Source organism: Heterocephalus glaber, unplaced genomic scaffold, assembly GCF_053883595.1.
Source record: "Heterocephalus glaber isolate CG9 unplaced genomic scaffold, H.glaber_assembly_v1.0 deba00000347, whole genome shotgun sequence".
In the NCBI taxonomy this organism is placed as follows: Eukaryota; Metazoa; Chordata; class Mammalia; order Rodentia; family Bathyergidae; genus Heterocephalus; species Heterocephalus glaber.
Window position 1 is genome coordinate 40,632,354 of NW_028258143.1, and position 19,576 is coordinate 40,651,929.

Below are 19,576 nucleotides of genomic sequence, written 5' to 3' on the forward strand. Positions count from 1 at the left end.
TGCACATGATTAATCTTGTTATGAGCAAAGCAGAATGTGTTTTCTAGGTTCCTCTGGCAGCCACTATATGAAGCTCTTCCTGCCCTTAAATAATCTTAGTTCATGTGTAGTAAAGCATGTCTTAGTTGAAACAAGTGTTTTCTTCCATTCATGTCATGGTACTTCCTGAGGCTTCTAGAGTCATATTTTCACTCTTAATTGTTACTCTCGCCATGATCTATTATCATGAGTTATAAAATTCCTATAACAAATTTTATTTTGCATATGATAATTAATTTTGAAAAAAGTGACAGTGAAAAAGAGAAAAAGAAGATAATAAAATGTCCAAATTAGATAATCAAGTGAAGCCAAAACAAAACCAAAATTAAGATGTCCTTCCTTGGGCTCTGGTAAAACTCTACAAACTCCTCAAGGACAATGAAATTTTTTGTTTTACCAGTGTTCCTTAACTATATGATTCGCAAATGTTACCAAGTTGTTAATACATCTGCAGATTCCGAAAACTTAGCCAAAGATGTTTGCTGATCATATGAAGTTATAGTACTCTCTTGATATTTTACATACAGATATCTTTTGGTATGTGAGAGTCTGAAATCAGACTTAGGCTTGAACTCCTTCTCCATTATTTCCTTATTATTTACTTTTTAAATAATTCTATAATGGACAAATAAAAATTCATATATTTAAGGTATCAATCTAATTGTTGATGCATGTATACATTGTGAAATGATTACCAAAATCTTGCTGATTAACATATCCAGCACATCACATAGTTATCTTTTTTGTTGTTATTGTTGTGGATCTTAATTTCTGTGTGACCATGGGTAGGTTTCATAATTTCTGTGTGCCTCATTTTACTCATTATAAGATGAGGTGGAAATAAGTGTTCCTACTTATAGTAAGTTATTGTATTAAGTGCATTTAGATACAAAATCATTGAAAAAGAGGCTAATGTTAGCTGTTAACTAATTTTAAAATGCAAAAATCTCATTGTTGCTATTACTGTAGTGATCTTGGGCATTAGTAAAAATTGTGATATTTTAATGTGATTGCCAAGATATTAAGAATTCTTCATAGAGATTCCACGCAACACAGGAACTCCTGGGTGATATGCAAACAGGAAGAATTTACCCTTTACTGATCAGAGGTACCACCATTTTGTCATTAACTGAATCTTCAGGCTCATGAATTGTCATAAAGAGTCACAGAGGCAATTAAAACTTCTTGGGACATACAGAGCTGTCCTGACATGGCCAAGTTGGCGTAGGTCAGCATGGGTGGGCATCCATTTTCCAAAGCTCTTTGAGCTAAAAGGAACCTGCAAATTGCCTGAATTTCATACTTATCACTTTCTTGTCTTTACAGTTTCACCTGTCTCCTCCACATTTGGTTAACCAATTGCTAAATTTTATCCTTCTTCACATAGTATGGAGCAGTCAGTAAAAATCATTAGATTTTTGGAAATTCTCCCTATTCTTCATGCTATATATAAAAATTCCTTGGTTTTAAAAGACCTAATGATCCTTTTAAAAGCTTGAAATACATTCTTATTTTGAATATTAATGTATTCAGCAGCTATTTATTGAGTACTTCTATGAATCAAGAAATTAATATATTCAATACAAAAAATGAATTTGAGAAAAATAGTATTTCTTCTGTTTGAATTCCTTCTGAGATAATACAGCCAAATGGTCACTTTAAATAACCAGTATTAGACATAATTTTAAACAACTTTTAAGGAAAAATATCCTTGTGAAGACTTTAAGGAAATAATTTTTGAGGCTTAAGAGAATTCCCAAGAAAGATTGTTGCATGTCTAAGAAATCAAAATTCTGTATATTGTGCCCTTGTGTGGCTCTGCATTCAGAAGCTTCCAAATAGCATGTTATATAACATACTGTTGTGGTTTAGATCTAGATGTCTCCCCAAATGCTCATGTGCTCAGATGCAAGCTTTGGGAAGGTGATTGGATTATGGAAGTGCTATACTCATCATGGATTCATTCACTAAGGAGTTCAGCAGCTGACTGTGCCCTTGGGAGGTGGGGCCTGAATACAGGTGGGTCACTTAACGGGGGCAAGACCTGAGAAGGTGCAGTTCTTTCTCAGGCTCCCCTCTTCACTGTCTGCTTCCTAATCCCCATGATGGGATCAGCTGTGCTCTGCCCAGGCTTTTCTGCCATGCTGTTTCTGCCTTGGAGACAGCTAAGAATGGACTAATTCTCTAAAAACTGTGAGCCAAAATAAACCTTCCTTTTTTTTTTTTTTTTTTTTTTTTGGTACCGGGGATCGAACTCGGGTCCTTGCTCTTGCGCAGCAGGCGTCGAAACCACTGAGCTAAATCCCTAGCCCGAAACCTTTCTTACTTTAAGTGTTGTGGGTGTCAGGTATTGTGTCCCACTGATGAGAAAGTAACTAAGATAAATATAAACCAGTGTGAAATCACCATAGAAAATACTATCCAAATTTGACTACAAGATGGCTTTTAGATAGATTTTAAGTTTCAGCTACTATATATATATAATATATATAATATTTCAGATGATATATAGATCAATCATGATATGTAGATCATGTTTCAGGTGATATATATATATATATATATATATCTTAAGATATATAGCATATATATCTTAACGTTAAAAGGAAAATAAAAATATCTTGATATAAAGATAAATAAAGCATGGTCCCTACCCGTATAGAACTTATACTCTGATAGTTTAGTGTTGACCAGTTATACATTCAATATTTATTATTATTTAGTCCACTTAAATATTTTTAAGTTCCAAAATCAACATTTATGGTAATTTTATGGTCATTTACATATATGTACAGAGTCTCTTGTCACATTTCCAGTTGAAGATGAACAAGGCAATATTCCACTATCTTGTTTCAGCTATCATACTGTGAACACTGTCCTTTTTGCAATCTGCTTATTGCCATTTTATTTCATTTTTGTGCTTTCTGTTGGTGACTTAACTATTTAAAATGGTCTCATTTGTAGTTTACAAATGTTGTCACAATTTCCTAAACACAAGACTGTTTTGCATTGTGGAGAAAATTTGTGTGTTACATAAACTTTATTCAAGTATGAGTTATAGAGCTTTTGGCCAAAAGTTCAACATGAATGAATCAAGAATACTGTACATACAGAAAATGGAAAAGGAGATTCACCAACCTGTACGTGTGACTGGGCTGGAAGGCACTCAGCATCTTTAGTGTGTTATGAAACCATGGAAAAGTGGCTCAGTTTGTGGATTCATGAACTGATAAATTATGAGGCTAAGAACCAAATAAATTTATAGTCATAATATGCAGGGTCAGGAAACTATTATATCCTTCCTGGCTAATGTTTTATTACAAGGAAATACTGCATATAATTATTTGTAAGAAATGTATATTACATATAGTGTCTTTAAACAGAAACACATAAACCTAGATAATGAATTGATCAGTTGATAAAAATGTGACCAGAAGGAAGCTAACCCTATATTTCTCTTAGAAGCAATGGCTCATGTGCACTGATTCAGTGTGTATATTGACTATAGAATATATCTATCATGAATAACAAAAGCCCACTGTATATTCTTTGATATTCTGTAGTGTGTTTCTCAATCCAGGTAATTTTGTACTCCATAGAACATTTGGCATTTGATTATCATGGCTGGATGTTGAGCAAGTATATAAAGATGATGATTTTGGCATCTAGCAGGTAAAGGCCAGGGATGCTGTTAAACTACTTACAATGTACAGGACGTCTACCACTGAAAAAAAATATTCAAAAATAAGGTGAGAAATTGCTTTATACCAAGTATAGATAATAATAATTAATATTTTCACCGTTTTGGGCCATTGATCTCCATCACAACTACTCAGCTCTACCCAGGGAACGTGAAAGCTGTGACTGACAATATCCCTGCTGATGAACGGGTGCAACTGTTTCCCCCTAAACTATTTATGAAAGCAGTCAGCAGGTTGAATCTGAGCCATGACTGTAGTTTGTAAACCGCTCCACAATAGTGATTCACAATTGTGATTGCTCATTAGAAGAACTTTGGAACTTTTAAACAGTGGTATTGCCTGGACTCAACTGCCCCCAATTCTGGTTTGATTGGTCTGGGATGAGCCCCTAGTATTGGTATTAAAAGTGTCCCCGTCCATGGATTAGATTCTACAGCTAGTGTTAAGAGCCACTGTTCTGAAAGACTTGCTGTTTATGTTTGTGAAAGTTGACCCAGGAGAGTAGACTCTTTATCAGTAGTCAGCAGATCCTTCTCTTGCAGTCTGGCTTTTGTCTCAGGCACTCTCCTGAATGTTCCCAAATTAATGACCTTTTATTAGTACTTATACCTCTGGACCTCTGAGGTTCCTATTTAGAAACACTCTATTTTTTCAGGTACCTTGAAACTTCTCATTTTCCTGCTTTGCCTTCTGTTTTGTTTAATACTTGTTGCTTCTTCTTCCACCTTTTGCTCATTAAATATAGGTGCTTCCCACAGAGCTGTTCTGAGGCTCTTCTCTGACTGAATTATCTAATTGGTTTTATGGTTCTACCTGTCTATAAGCAATGTTCATGCTGCTATCTGTTGGCCTGGCCTTTCCAAAAGGCACTGTTTTAGTAAGGCTACCCAGGGGCTCTATTCTTGCTTTGAACATAGTTTTAGAAATTACACACAAAAGTAATTATTCATGAAACTACCTGAAAATTTCTTCTTCCAGATATCAACTTCCACTGAAGAAGAATTTTCACAAAGCATTAAAAAAACTATAATCCTTTCTGTGGAACTATTTTGTGGGAGAAACAACCCCACAATAAGGTTGTTCAGGAACTTTGTAGATTACCATATACATCTAGACCTATTTTATGGTGATCAGTTCATAGAAATTTAAGAGTATTTAATAAGAAAAAGTATTATAAATGCAAATTTTGCATTTTACATTACCAGAATATTCATAGCTTCCAGTTATCATGAGATACTCATTACCAAATATATCTGTCTGGTAGAGCTTCACGGGAGACTGGTTGGGGCATGTGTACACAGTGTAATAGGTAAGAGTTTAAGAGGGTCTGTCTTGCTGTATTTGTTTCCTAGGGCTGCTGTAACAAGTTGTCACAAACTGGGTGTTTTTAAAACAAGAGAAATGTATTCTCTCACTCCTCCTGGAAATGAAAGTGTTTGCTGGGTTGTGCCCCCTCTGAGGGTTCTGGGGGTATTCCTTTCCTTGCCTCTTCCAGCTTCTGGTCATGTTGGCATTCCTAGGCTTGTGACTACATTCCTCCAGTTTCAGACTCCATTTCAGCTTCTCCTCTTCTTCTCTTCCATCAGTGTCAAATCTCCCTTCACCTTTCTCTTTTACAGACACCTGTTGTTGTATTCAGGGCTCAATCAGGTAATAAGATCTCCCCATCTCCCCATTTCAAGGTGCTAACTTAATTATATCTGCAAAGATCCTTTTTCCAAATAAGGTCACATTTACATGTTCTGGGGGTTAGGACATGGACATATCTATATGAGGGCTACCCTTCAACCAACCTACTACAGCAGCGTTGAGGGGAAACAAGTAGTGGTGAAGTTCTGTAGGGTTTGTCTTTACCATACCTATGTCTGCAGGAGCAAGAAGGAAAAGCACTTCCTGAAAGCCAAAGCTAATCACTGCACCATAAGGCGGAGAGAGCGTTACCTGACCACAAGAAATTCAGTTAATGTGTGGATTGGTATGAGAGGCAGGGAATAAATACCCAATTTTATTCTCTTCCTACTGTCCTATTAGTACCTCCTATGAGTTATATCAAAATAGATGCTAGTGAAAAAGATTCTTATTTACACAGTCCAAAAAGCAAGGGGATAGACAGTATATCCGGAGGGACAACCAGAAAACACCCTGTACTTCAGGATATCACCAGTCCTGAAAAGGAGCAGTCAAGACCTCATGTTAGAAATTCAAATAACACTGCTATCACAAGTGCAGCAGTAGCTTCAGTAGGTTTAGTTATTTTCCCCTATAGGTGAGAAACAAAAAAGAAAATATTTCATTTTTTTTCTGTAATTTCAGACCACTACACATGGTACTGGGAAATACTAATTACCTCTGTGTTTTGGGAAAAGAACTATAAGCAGAGAATAAACCATCACAGTCTTTTCCATATACGGACATAATTCCATTATCATAAACATCATCATTATAACTGTGCTTTTATTTCCTTTTTTCCCAAAAGGAATTTAGGTAGTTCATGAAGAAGAGATATATTGCAAGGATGATGAAATGGAAATGGGAAATCAAGACCATGGAATGGATGAGGAAGTAAATATGTCGACCTCAGGGACTAATAGGGTTGCTGTGACTGGGCATCAGCTTGGTTCTGCACTTCCGGCAGCATCATTATGATAGCTTTGTCTTGTCCACCTTCTACTGCAGTGGAGCTCTGCTTGTCTAGTCATGAGAGGCTCCACAATGCAGGACTCCACACAGGCAGTCTCCTGTTTCTATTCATGTGACAGTCACATTCTATGATTAGAAATTACCAGATAATTTGCACAGCTAATCACTTATAGTGGAAATAAAAATAGAAGGGATGGGGTAAGATTGAAGAGGAATACAGAAGGACTGGAGAAAAGAAATAATGGAGGTGGGCGTGGGATGAGGTAAAGGTCAATACCACTCAGAACTGCTAATTATTTTCAGATGATTTCACCTTTTTCTATATTTTATTTGTTTTATTGAAGTACAGTTGATGTACAATAAATTTGCCCACTTAAAGTTAAGTGTTGCTTATTTTTGACAATTGCTTATAGCTGTGAAACTCCCACCACAAACAAGACATAGTACACATTCATCAGCAGCCAAGATTCCCTCATATCCTTTCAAATCTGATCCCCAGTGCTCAGCTCTAGCAAGAGAGCTACTTCTTATCAATTTAGTTTATCAATACAGAATTTCACTTATATATGCACATATGTGGATGTAGATGTAGTGTCTGTGCCTGGCTGATTTCATTTAGCATAAGGTATTTGATATTCATGCACATTATTATTATAGCTATCACAGTTCATTCCTTTTCAGAAGTAACTATCCATGTTATGCATGTACTATTATTTGTCTGTTCACCAGTTGGTGAACATTTTAGCTGTGTCCAGTTTTTGAAAATCATGCATAAAACCATTATAAACATCTGAATTTAAGTCTTTGTGTGAGCATAGGTTTATGTCTTCCTTGGGTAAATACAGTACTTAGTGAGATTAGTGGGTAATATAGTAATGCATGCTTGACATTCTAATAAACCACAAGATTTTGCCAATTTAAGTAAGAAAACCCACCTGATTGGCTTAGCATAGTTCTGGGTGTGACTGAATGCTTATTTAAGAGGGAAGACCCACCTTAGGTCTGAGTAGTGCCAACAAATAGGCTTGCACCCTGAATAGAATAAAATGGAAAGAAGGGAAGTCTCGCTTCTGTTTCTTCAGAGGAGCTCCAGTCTTTGCCATTTCCTGGGACATCCATTTCCTGGCTTCCAGCACACCCTTCAGCCTTGCAATGCAGCTCCTTTGGCTTCTTGATAGGAGGACTCTGCAGTGAGCTCCTGGCCTTCGATTTTTGACTGGGTCCTTCAGCTCTGCAGAGTGCAGTCTGCCCTTTTGCGTTCTTCAAACCTGACTCTGCAGGCAGCCAAATTACATGGACGGTATGTATTAATACCTTGGCTCATGGACACTTGTGTTTGTGAACAATTCAGTTTGCAAACAGAGCATTCGGCAAAATTTTGCTTCTGTTCCCAATTCTGCATGAGATGATGAACAGAACCGCAACCCAAATATGCATGTGGCCATCACCTCCAGAACCATGGGACAAATTAAGTTCCTGAACCAAGGTGCCACTGTATAGATATATATTTAAGTCTGTTACTGTGGTGAACTCTAACTGATACATTGATCATACTTGTTTTTGAGGGTTTTTTTTCCGGTACTGGGGATCGAACTCAGGACCTTGAGCTTTTGAGGCAGGCATGGCACCACTGAGCTAAATCCCTGGCCCTGAGAGTTTTCATTAATGCATGTTTGCAGTGCATAATGATCATTGTGGGGAGTGGGGACTTGTATATAACACATTTTAAGTCTTCTTTTATCCTCTTCCTCTTTTCTTTCCTTTTTTGCATCTCTCGGTCCCCTTCCCTTTTGCAAAAGATTTATCTCCCTGTTTTCTATCATCTACATTTTATTTTGCTCTTTATTCTCTTTGGGTTTCTCATATAAGAGAAATCATGTGATATTTAAGCTGTGTGTCTGATTTATTTCACTTATGGTCTCAAAGTGCATCCATTTTCCTACGACTGACTCAAGTTTGTCCTTCTTTACAGCAGGGTAGTACTCCATTGTGCAAAAATATCACATTTTCTTTATGCATTCATTTCTTGATGGATATATAGGTCATTTCTAACATGTAGCTATTATGAGTTGTGCTGCTATAAGCATGGGTATGCATGCATCACTGTACTATGATGTCTTTATCTCTTTTGGAAATATACCTAGAAAGGGAATAGCTGGGTTGAATGGAATTTCTACTTTTAGTTTTTTGAAAAAAACTCCATACTGATTTTTATAGTGGTTGTACTAGTTTATACTCCTCCAACAATGCAGAAGTGTTTCATTTTCTCCACAACCTTGCCAGAATATGTGTGTTGTTGCTGTTGAGTGTTTGATGATAGCCATACTTTCTAGAGTAAGATAGAACTTCTTGGTTGTTTTAATTTGCATTTCACTAATGGCTAGCAATGTTCAACATTTTTTCATGTATGTATTGGGCATTTGTACTTCTGATAATTTTCTATTCATTTCAGTGGCCCGTATTTTGATTAAGCCTTTTATTTAATATTTTAAATTAAATTCAAAAATTTTAAGTTCATTATTCATTTTAGATATTAGTCCTTTGGCTGGGGAATAGCTGGGAAGTTTTTTTCCAGTTCTGTTTGTCTCTTCACTCTCTTCATTGTTATCTTTGCTGTGCAGAAGGTGTTTTATTTTGTTTTGTTTTATTTTTGTACTGGGGATTGAACTCAGGACCTTGTGCTTGTCAGGCAGGTGTAGCACCATTGAGCTACATCCCCAGCTCCAGAAGTTTTTGATAAAATCCTATTTGTTTATTCTTGATGTTATTTCTTGTGCAGTTGAGATTCTGTTTAGAAAGTTCTTGCCCATGGATAAGTCTTCAAGAATTTTACCTATTTTGTCTTCCAGCAGTTTAAGTGTTTCTGTTTTAATATGTAGATATTTGGTCCCTTTTTATTTTATTTTAGTACATGGTGAGAGATATGGGTCTAGATTTAATCTTCTGCATGTGGAAAGCCAGTTTTCCTAGCACCATTTATTAAAGAGGTTATCTTTCCTCCAGAAAAGTATTTGGCCCCTTTATCAAAGATCAAATACCTGAATATGCCTGGGGTTGTTTCTTCATTCTTTATTTAGTTCCACTGATCCACATGTCTGCTTTTGTACTAGTACAATGCTGGCTTTTTTTTTTTTTTTTTTTGATACCAGGGATTGAACTTGGGACCTTGCACTTGCAAGGCAGGCGCTGGAACCACTGAGCTAAATCCCCAGTCCAAAATGCTGTTTTTACCACTGTCACATTGTAATATAATTTGAAATGTGGGAATCTTGAAATATCTGTTTCCTGCTTTGCTCTTGTTGCCTAGGATTGCTTTTGCTAGGTCTCTTCTGGTTCCATATGAATTTTAGCATTATGTTACTTAGTTTTGTGAGGAATGATGTTGGTATTTTGATTGGGGTTCCATTAAATTCTATGTATCAGAGGAAGTATGGCCATTTTGACAATATTTGTTCTTCCTATCTAAGAAAAAGGGATATACTTTCATTTTTTGATGACCTCCCCAATCTCTTTCAGAATACTGTCATTTTCATTGTAGAAATCTTTCCCTCCCTTCATTAGGTTAATTCCTAATTATTTAATTATTTCTTCATGCTGTTGTGAATGTGAATGACATTGTTTTACTAGTTTCTTTCTTAGTGAGTTCCTTATTGGTGTACAAGAATGTTATTGATTTCTGTATGTTGATTTTTGTATACTGATACATTGCTGAATTTGACTATTAATTGTAGGATTCTTCAGGTAGCACTTTTTTGTATCTTCTATTTAGATGATTATGTCATTTGCAGATACTGATAATTTAAATTCTTCCTTTCTTATACCTGTAAGTTTTATTTCTTTCTCATGCCTGATTGCTCTAGCTAAAGTTTAAGAACTATATTGAACATGAATAATGATAGTGGAAATCCTTTTCTTATTCCTGATTGTAGAGAGACAGTTTTCAGCTTCTTCCTATTTAGTATAATATTGGTCTTTGGTTTGTCATAAGTGGTTTTTATCAGACTGAGATAAGGTTCTTCTAAGCTTCTTCAAAGTTTTTATCATGAATGGGTATTAGATTTTGTCAAAAGCTTTTTCTGCATCTATTCAATGATCATGTGATTTTTGATGCATATGTGAAGCCATTCTTGCATCCCTGGGATGAAGCCTATTTTGTCATAATGTATGATCTTTCTTATTTTTTGGTGCATTATGTTTCCTGGTATTTTATTGATGATTTTTCATGTATGTTCATTAAATAAATTGGCCTGTAGTTCTCTCTTTTCAATTGGGTCCTTGTCTTGTTCTGGAATCAGGTAATGCTAGCATCCAGGAATGACTTTGAAAATACTCTTTCTTTTTCAACTTTTTAACAAGTTTGAGGATGATCAGTGTTAGATCTTCCCTGAACATATAAAATTCAACAGTGAATCCACTGAGTCTTAGCCTTTTTTTAATTGGTAGGTTTTTTATTGTTGCCTCAATTTCATTGGCTGTTAATGATTATTCAGGTATTTTATATCTTCTTGGTTTAGTTTTGATAATCCATATGTATGTAGGAATCTATCCATTTCTTCTAGATTCTCCAATTTATTGGAATATGGGTTTCAAAGTAGCTGCTAATAATCTTCTGAGTTTTGGTTGTGTCCATTATGACTTTGCCTTTTTCATTTCTAATTTCATTGATTTGAGTCTTTACTTTTTTGGGTAACATTAGCTAGGGATTTGTCTCTTTTCTTTATTCTTTCAATGAACCAACTTGTTGATTCACTAATTCTTTGTATTGTTTTTTAGTCTCAATTTCATTTATTTCTGCTCTGATCTTTGTAATTTCCTTCCTTATATTACTTTTGGACTTCTATTGTTGCTGTTTTTCTAAGACCTTAGGATATAACATTAGGTTATTTGGGCTTGCTTTTTTTTTCTGATGCGGGCATTCACAGCTATAAACTTTAGTCTTAGGACTTCTTTCATTGTTTTATAAGTTCTGGTAAGTTTTACTGGCTAATAATAATAATAATAATTTGATTATTGTTTGATCAAATAATTTAATTCTTGGAACTTTCCAATTTCTTCTGTGACTCATTGATTATTCAAGAGAATATTCTTTAATTTTCACATGTTTGCATAATTTCTGAGTTTTTTTCATCATTGATTTCAAGTTTCATTACACTATGATCTAATAACATACATGAGATAATGTTGATTTTTTTGTATTTATTTTAGCATGCTCTAAAGACTAACATGTGGTCTATTTTAGAGAAAGTTTTATGTGCTGAGAAGATACGTATTTTGTTGTTAGGTGGAACACTGTAGATATCTATTAAGTCCATTTGTTTCAAAGTGTGATTCAACTCTGGTATCTCTTTGTTAATTTTTTTCTCTAGTTGATATATTTGTGACAGTGGGGTCTTGAGGTCCCCCACTATAACTGTGTTGATTTTTATGTGATCTTTTATGTCAAGTAGTGCTTGTTTCAGGAAGTTAAGTGTGCCAGGGTTCAGTGGATATACATTTATATTCCTGTTAAATTGTTCCCTTAGTCAATGTGTAATGACTTTCTTTGCCTCTTGTGATCAGTTTTGGCTTATCAATTTTGTCTGAAAATAGGGTAGCTAGTCCTGCTTGTTTTCAGGCTCCTGTTGCATGGAATATTGTTTTACATTTCTTGAATTTTAGTCTATGAATTTGTTTTTAGATTATATGTGTTTCTTGTATACAACACACCATTAAGTTTCATTTTTTAATCTAATCTTCTTTTGTTTGATAAATCAATAATCATTCACGTTGAGAATTATTAGTGAAATGTATTGACTTACTCCTGTCATTATCATTTTCCTGTTGCTGATTTATTTATTTTCTGCTGCTTAACTGCTCACTGTGCCTGGTGTATCCATTCCAGTAAATATTTGGCATTGTTTGCTGCATTGTTTCTTTCTAGAATATCCTTGAGAATTTTTTGAAGAGCTGATTTGGTGGTCATGAATTCCTTAAGATGCTCTTTGTCATAGAAAGTCTGATTTCTTAAAAGGGGGGGATAGATTATTCTCAAATGGGAAGAGGATCAAGAAATTGAGGGCGAAAGGAGAAAGGGAAAGGATAAGGGATTTTTTAAAAAGGAACTGGGATATGTTATGTAATGTATCAACTCTATACAGGAATGTAAGCATTATGTAGTGCAAATATGTTTTTAAAAAGTCAAGTAATTGGTGGAGGTGGGAGGAAGTGAAGGGAAAAGGGATGAAGAAAGGAATTAAGATGTATTATGTACATGTACCAACTTCCCACAAGGAATGCAAACATTATGGACCACACTCAGGTACTAATAAACTAAAACAAAGCCTTGTTTCTACATCAATTTTGAAAGATAGTTTTGCAGGATATATCATGCTGGGCTGGAAGTTGTTTTCTTTTAGGGCTTGAATCACTTCTCTCCATGCTTTATTGTCCTTCAAATTCATGTTGGGAAGTTTGCTGTAATTCGTATGAGTTTATCTTTATAAGAGATTTGGTGCTTTATTAACAGCTTTTGAGATTCTGTCCTTGTGTCAAACTGCTGGGATTTGACTATGACGTGTTGTAGAGAAGGTCTTGCTTACCTGCATATTAAAATTCTTTTCTCATATTTACAATTTTTTGCTGTTATTTTGTAAACACTTTTCCCCACTTTTTTTATTAGTACATATTTGCCATAGTTACTGATCACATTTATCATAGGGAATTTGTACCTGTAATTAATATGTCTTAATTCTTTTTTCCCATTTCCTTCGTCTCCCTTCATCCCATCTTCCCCTGCTTATTTACAAAAGCTTTGTTCTAATTTTTTCACTTTCATTCTCTTTTTTAAAAAGCTCTTTTCCCTTCTCCCTCCCTGCTCCCTTGTTGCCCTTCCCATTTGAACATGTTCTTCCTACCGCCTGATATCTATCCTCCATTTTGCTCCTTATTTATTTTTTCAATTTCTCACATAAGAGAAGCAATATGATATTTAAACTTGTGTGTCTGATTTCTTTCACTTAACATTATGATCACAAGGTGTCCACTTACATAAAAATGATTCAAGTTTATCTTTTATGCCAGAGTAGCACTCCATTGTACAAAAATACTATTTTCTTTATCCATCCAACAGTTGTGTTGATTGGCATATAGGCTAGTTCCAAGATTTAGCTATTATAAATTGTGCTGCTATAAACATGAGTATGCATATATCACTGTGGTATGATGCTTTTAACTCTTTTGGGAAGATACCAAGAAGGGGCACAGCTAGGTCAAATGGAACCTCTAGTTGTACTTTTTGGGAATCTCCATAGTGATTTCCATAGTTGTACCAATTTACATTCCAAGAAACAGTGGAGAGGGCTCCTTTTTCCTCATAGCCTTGCCAGCATTTGTTATTGTTTGAATTTTTTATGATACCATTCTTTCTGGAGTGCGATGGAATCTCAGTGTTGTTTTAATTTGTATTTCTTGTTTAAAAAAATTTGTATTTCTTGTATGACCAGTGATGAACTTTTTTTTCATGTACTTATTTGCTGTTTGTACTTCTTCATCTAAGAAGTGTCTATTCATTTCAGATGCCCATTTTTGAATTGGGTCTTTAAATTTGGGGGTATGATTTTTTTTGAGTTCTTTATATATTCTAGATGTTAGGCCTTTGTCTGTGGAGCAGCTGATAAAATTTTTTTCCCATTCTGTGCATTGTCTCTTCACTCTGTTGGTAGTTTCTTTCACTGTGCAAAAGCTTTTAAATTTGATGTGATTCATAAAATCTTTACCTTCACCTGTGTCTTCAAGAGTTTTACCTAGTCTATCTTCCAACAGATTGTGTTTCTGTTTTAATATCTAGATTTTTGATCCATTTTTATTCTGGTTTAGTGAGAGATATAGGTCTAGGTTCAGTCTTCAGCATGTGGAAAGCCAGTTTTCCCAGCAGAATTTATTAAAGAGACTATCTTCATGTGAAGGTGTTTGGCCCCTTTATCAAAGATAAGGTAGCTGAGAGTTCTTGGGGTTGTTTCTGCATCTTCTATTCTGTTCCACTGATCCTCAAGTCTGTTTCTTTGGCAATCCCATGCTGTTTTTACTATGATAGCTTTTTAAAATAACTTTAAATTGGGGATTGTGATGCCCCTGCCTTGCCCTTGCTGAACAGAATTGCTCTTGCTTTTCTAGGTCTTATCTGGTTCCATATGAATTTTGAGATTGTTTCTCTAGTTCTCTGCAGCATGGTATTGATATTTTGATTGATATTGCATTAAATCTATACAACAGTTTTGGAAATATGGCGATTTTCACTATATTGTTTTAGCTTATCTAATAACAGGAGATATCTTTCTGATATCCTCTTTGATCTCTTTTTTTCAGAGTATGGTAGTTTTCAGTGTGTAGGTCTTTCATTAGATTGATGCCTAAGTATTTCATTTTTCTTGATGCTATTGTGAAAGGTATTATTCCCCAAATTTCTCTCTCAGTGAGTTTGTTATTTATGTACAGGAATGCTATTGATTTTTGAATGTTGACTTTGTATCCTGCTGCACTACCAAATTTGTTTATTAATTCTAGGAGTCTTTTGGTGGAGTTTTTTGGATCTTCTATGTAGAGTATCATATAATCACCAAATAATGATAATTTAACTTCTTTTTCTAGCAATATTCTTTTTATTTCTTTCTCTTGTCTAATTGGTGTGGCTATTGCTTCCAGAAGTGTTTTGAACAGGAATGGTGATAGTAGGCATCCTTGTCTTGTTCCTGATTTTAGAGTGAAAGCTTTCAGTTTCTGACCATTTAGTATGATGTTAGCTGTTGGTTTGTCATAGATGACTTTTATCAGATTGAGATAAAGACCTTCTATTCTAATTTTCTGTAGGGTTTTTTTTTTCATGAATGAGTGATGGACTTTGTAAAATGTTCTTTCTGTATCTATTGAGATGATCATGTGGTTTTTGTCCTTGGTTCTGTTAATATAGTGTATTGCACTCATTGATTTGTGTATGTTGATCCAGACCTTAATCCCTGGGATGAATCCTTCTTGGTCATTGGGTATTAGCTTTCTGATGAATTTTTGCATTCTATTTGCCAGTACCTTATTGAGGATTTTTGCATCTCTGTTCATTAAGGAAATTGGCCTGTAATTCTCCTTTTTGGATGGATCCTTCTTTAGTTTTAATATCAGAGTAATGCTAGTTTCCAGGATTGAATTTGGGAGTATTGCTTCCTTTTCAATTTCATTAAATAGTTTGAGGAATAGTGACATTAAGTCTTTACCGTTCTTGTAGAATTAAGCAGTGAATCCTTCAGGGCTTTTTTTGTTGGCAGTTTAAAAAAATTTATTATTTCTTCAATTTCAATAACTGACATTTGATTATCTAGGATTTTTGTATCTTCTTGATTCCACTTTGGTCATTCATATGTATTGAGAAATATGTCCAATTCTTTTGAGTTTTTTGTCTTGTTAGAGTACAGGTTCTCAAAGTAGGTGCTGATCATCTGAATTTCTGCAGGATCTGTTGTGATTTTGCCCCATTCATTCCTAATTGTGTGGTTTTGGGACATTTTTTCTTTTTTTTGTTTGTTTGTTTGTTTTGTTTTTTGAAAAGGCTGGCTATGGCTTTCTCTATTTTATTTAATCTTTCAAAGAACCAACTCTTTGATTCATTGATTCTTTGTATTGTTTTCTCAGTCTCAATCACATTAATTTCTGCTCTGACCTTTATAATTTCCTTCCTCATATGAGCTTTAGGGTTTTTTTTTTTTTGTACTGGGGATCGAACTCGGGTCCTTGTGTTTGCTGTGCAGGCGGCGGCACCACTGAGCCAAATCCCTGGCCAGCTTTAAGTTTAACTTGTTCTCCTTTTTCTAGAACCAGGAGGTTCAACAGTAGGCTATTTATTTGAGCTCATTCTGTTTTTCTGATGTGGAATTCACGGCTATAAATTTCCTTTCATTGGATCCCATAATTTCTGATATGCCATATTGGCATTAGTTTTTTATTATTCATTAAGTTTATTGGTACATTTTAAGTACACATTATGATGGCATTTCATAATTGGGAATTTGTAACTGTTCATGATATATCTTGGTTCTTGTTTTTTCCTATTCCCCTTCCCTCCCTTCCATCCCTGCACTGCTCTCTATTTACAAAAGCTTTGTTTCCATTTTTTCTTTTTTTTCTCATTTTTTCCCTCCCTTCTTTCCTTTACCCAACACCCCATCCCTAGTTCCCCTTCTCATTTGAACTTTTTCTTCCTATTTCACAATATCAATTATACATTTTGGTCCTCATTTACATTTTCAGTTTCTCACACCAGAGAAACAATTCAATATTTACACATGTGTCCTATTTATTTCACTTAAGAATATGACCTCAATATGCATCCATTTAGCTATAAATATCTCCAGTTTATCATTCTTTATGGCTGAGTGGTACTCCATTTAATAAAAAAAACCCCACATCTTCTTTATCCAGTAACCAGTTGATGGGCATTTAGGCTGTTTCCAAGTTTTAGCTATTACAACTGTGCTGCTATAAAAATGGGTGTGGATATATCACTGTGGTATGATGCATTCAGTTATTTTGGGAAGATATCCAACATTGAAATAGCTGGGTCAGTATGGACTTCTAATCTTAGTTTTCTGAGGAATTTCCACAGTGGTTGCAGCAGTCTACACTCCCACCAACAGTGGAGAAGTATTCCTTTTTCCCCACAACCCCACCAGTATTTGTTATTGGTTAATTTCTTGATAGCAGCCATTCTTTCTGGAGCGAGGTGGAATCTCAGCATTGTTTTCATTTGTATCTCTCAAATGACCAGTAATGTTGAACATTTTTTTATGTTTATTTGGTGCTGCTACTTTGTCTAAGAAATGTCTATTCATTTCAGATGCCCATTTTTGGATTGGGTCTTTAAATTTGGGAGGTCTGATTTTTTTAAATTCTTTATATATTCTAGATAGTAGTCCTTCATCTGGGGAACAGCTGGTAAAAATTTTTTTCCACCTTGTGGGTTGTCTCTTCATGCTCTTGGTGGTTTCTCTCACTGTGCGAAAGCTTTTTAATAAGATGAGATCCCATTTTAATTGTAGAAACTAATTTCTTCCTTAATTTCATCTGTGACCCATTGTTTAGAAGGGTGTTATTTAATTTCTATGTGTTTATGAAATTTTTCTGGTTTCTTTTGCAATTTATTTCCAGTTGCACTGTGATCTGATAATATGCATGGGATAATTTCAATTCCTTTGCACTTAAGCATGCTCTATGAGCTAGTATGTGGTCTGTTTTGAATAATCCCTCATATGCTGCTGAGAAGAATGTGTATTCCTTTGTTGTGTGGGGAACACTCTGTAGATATCTCCTAAGTCTATTTATTCAAGGGTTTAGTTCAGCTCTGATATTTCTTTGTTGACTTTTTGGTCTAGTTGATATGTCTATTTGTGACAGTGGTGCATTGTGGTCCCCATTACAATTGTATTAGTGCTTGTCTGATTTTTTATTTCCATTAGTGTTTGTTTTATATAGTTAGGTACACCAATATTTGATGCATATATATTTATGATCATCATTTCTTCCTCTTGGATTGTTTCTTTAACAAGTATTAGTGACCTTATTTGCCTCTTCTGATCAGTTTTTGCTTGAAATCCACTTTGTCTGCAAGTAGAATAGCTACTCCTGATTTTTTCCAGGTTTCTTTTGCATAGAGTATTGTTTTCCATCCTTTTACTTCCAGGCTATGAATTTCTTTTTTGTGTTAAATGTGTTTCTTGTATTCAGTATATTGTTGGATCTTGTTTCTTGATCCATTCTCTGCTGATATGTTTCTTTTAATTGATGAATTGAGACCATTCACACTGATGATTGTAACTGATAGGTATTGACTTATCTTTGTCATTACATTATTTTCCTGATTTGGGTTCTCTTTCTTTCTCTTCTATTTAATTGCTTACCTTGCCTGGTAGATTCATTCTATTAGGATTCTTGGACTTGTTGTCTTTGCTATCTTTTTTTAGAATATCCTTCAGAACTTTTTGGAGTCCTGGTTTGGTGGTCATGAATTTCTTCAGGTGTGCTTTCTTATGGAAGTATCTTATTTCTCCATCAATTTAGAAAGATAACTTTGTGAGGTACATGAGTATGGATTGGAGTTTGTTTTCTTTTGGGGCTGGAAATACTTCATTCCAAGCTCTCTTTGACTTGAGGGTGTCTGTTAAGAAGTCTGCTGTGATTTGGACAGGTTTTCCTTTATGGATAGGGTGATTTGTTTCTTTTCTCTAATAGTTTTTAATAGTCTTTTTTTTTGTTGAATTTCTTGAATCTTGGCGATTATATGCATTGGTATAGTTTTTTTCTGGTCATGACTATTAGGCGGTTCTATATGTCTCATTTATCTGTGTATCAAATTCCTTTTCCATGCTTGGGAAGTTTCTGCTATTACATCTGTGAAAAAGGTTTTTATGTACTTTGTGCCATCTTCTGATTTTTCATTGATTCCAATTAATCTTATTCTTCTTTGCAATGTTTAGTATCTGTTGTTTTGATTTTTCATGGTCTCTTGTTATATTTAAGAACTCTTTCTTTGATGATTACCTACTGCAACCCTGTCTTCTAGATCTGATATTCTATCTTTACATTGGTTGAGTCTGCTGCTTATATTTTAAATAGAATATTTAATCTCCTGGACATCTGTTTGAATCCATTTAAGGGCATCTAGTTCTTTTCTGTGTTGGGCATTCATGGTTTTCCTACCTTTCTTAAACTCCTCTATTTTTTAAATCTGTCTACTCTAGTTTCACTAACCATTTCTTTCATTATACTTATCATCACTTTAATTATCTGTGTAAATATTTCTGCTTAGTTTTCTCAAGAGTTATTCATCTGTTTTTTTAAATTCAGACAAAAATTTTTAATGTGCATGCATACAAGCATATGAACACAAGTACAGATAAGTAAGTGTCACTAAACAAAACATATACCTATCAGAGATGGACCAATTCAAGAAGTTTGTAAGAAACGAATAGCAGCTATGCCTTAAGCTTATTCCCTTTGGGCTTCACATTATTTTAAAAAGTTTTATTATTATATATTTGCAGTACATAATAAATAAATTCATTGTGGGGAATTGGTACATATGCATATTGCATCTTGATCCTTTTTACTTCCACTTCCCCTCCTACCCCATCTTTCCCTATCACCAGTCCCCTTTTCCCATTTCTACAAAGTTTATC

The 19,576-nt window shown here is 34.8% G+C and overlaps 1 protein-coding gene and 1 long non-coding RNA gene across 2 annotated transcripts in view; both read left to right on the forward strand.

Annotated features, from left to right (window-relative positions):
• LOC147829921 (uncharacterized) overlaps window positions 1-19,576 on the forward strand; it is a 161,863-nt gene that overhangs the window by 12,663 nt on the left and 129,624 nt on the right. The gene's annotated exons all lie outside the window — the stretch shown is intronic.
• Window positions 3,325-6,763, forward strand: LOC147829923 (uncharacterized). The gene is made up of 2 exons (XR_015446546.1): window positions 3,325-3,788; window positions 6,217-6,763. It is a non-coding gene; the product is annotated as an uncharacterized LOC147829923 (long non-coding RNA).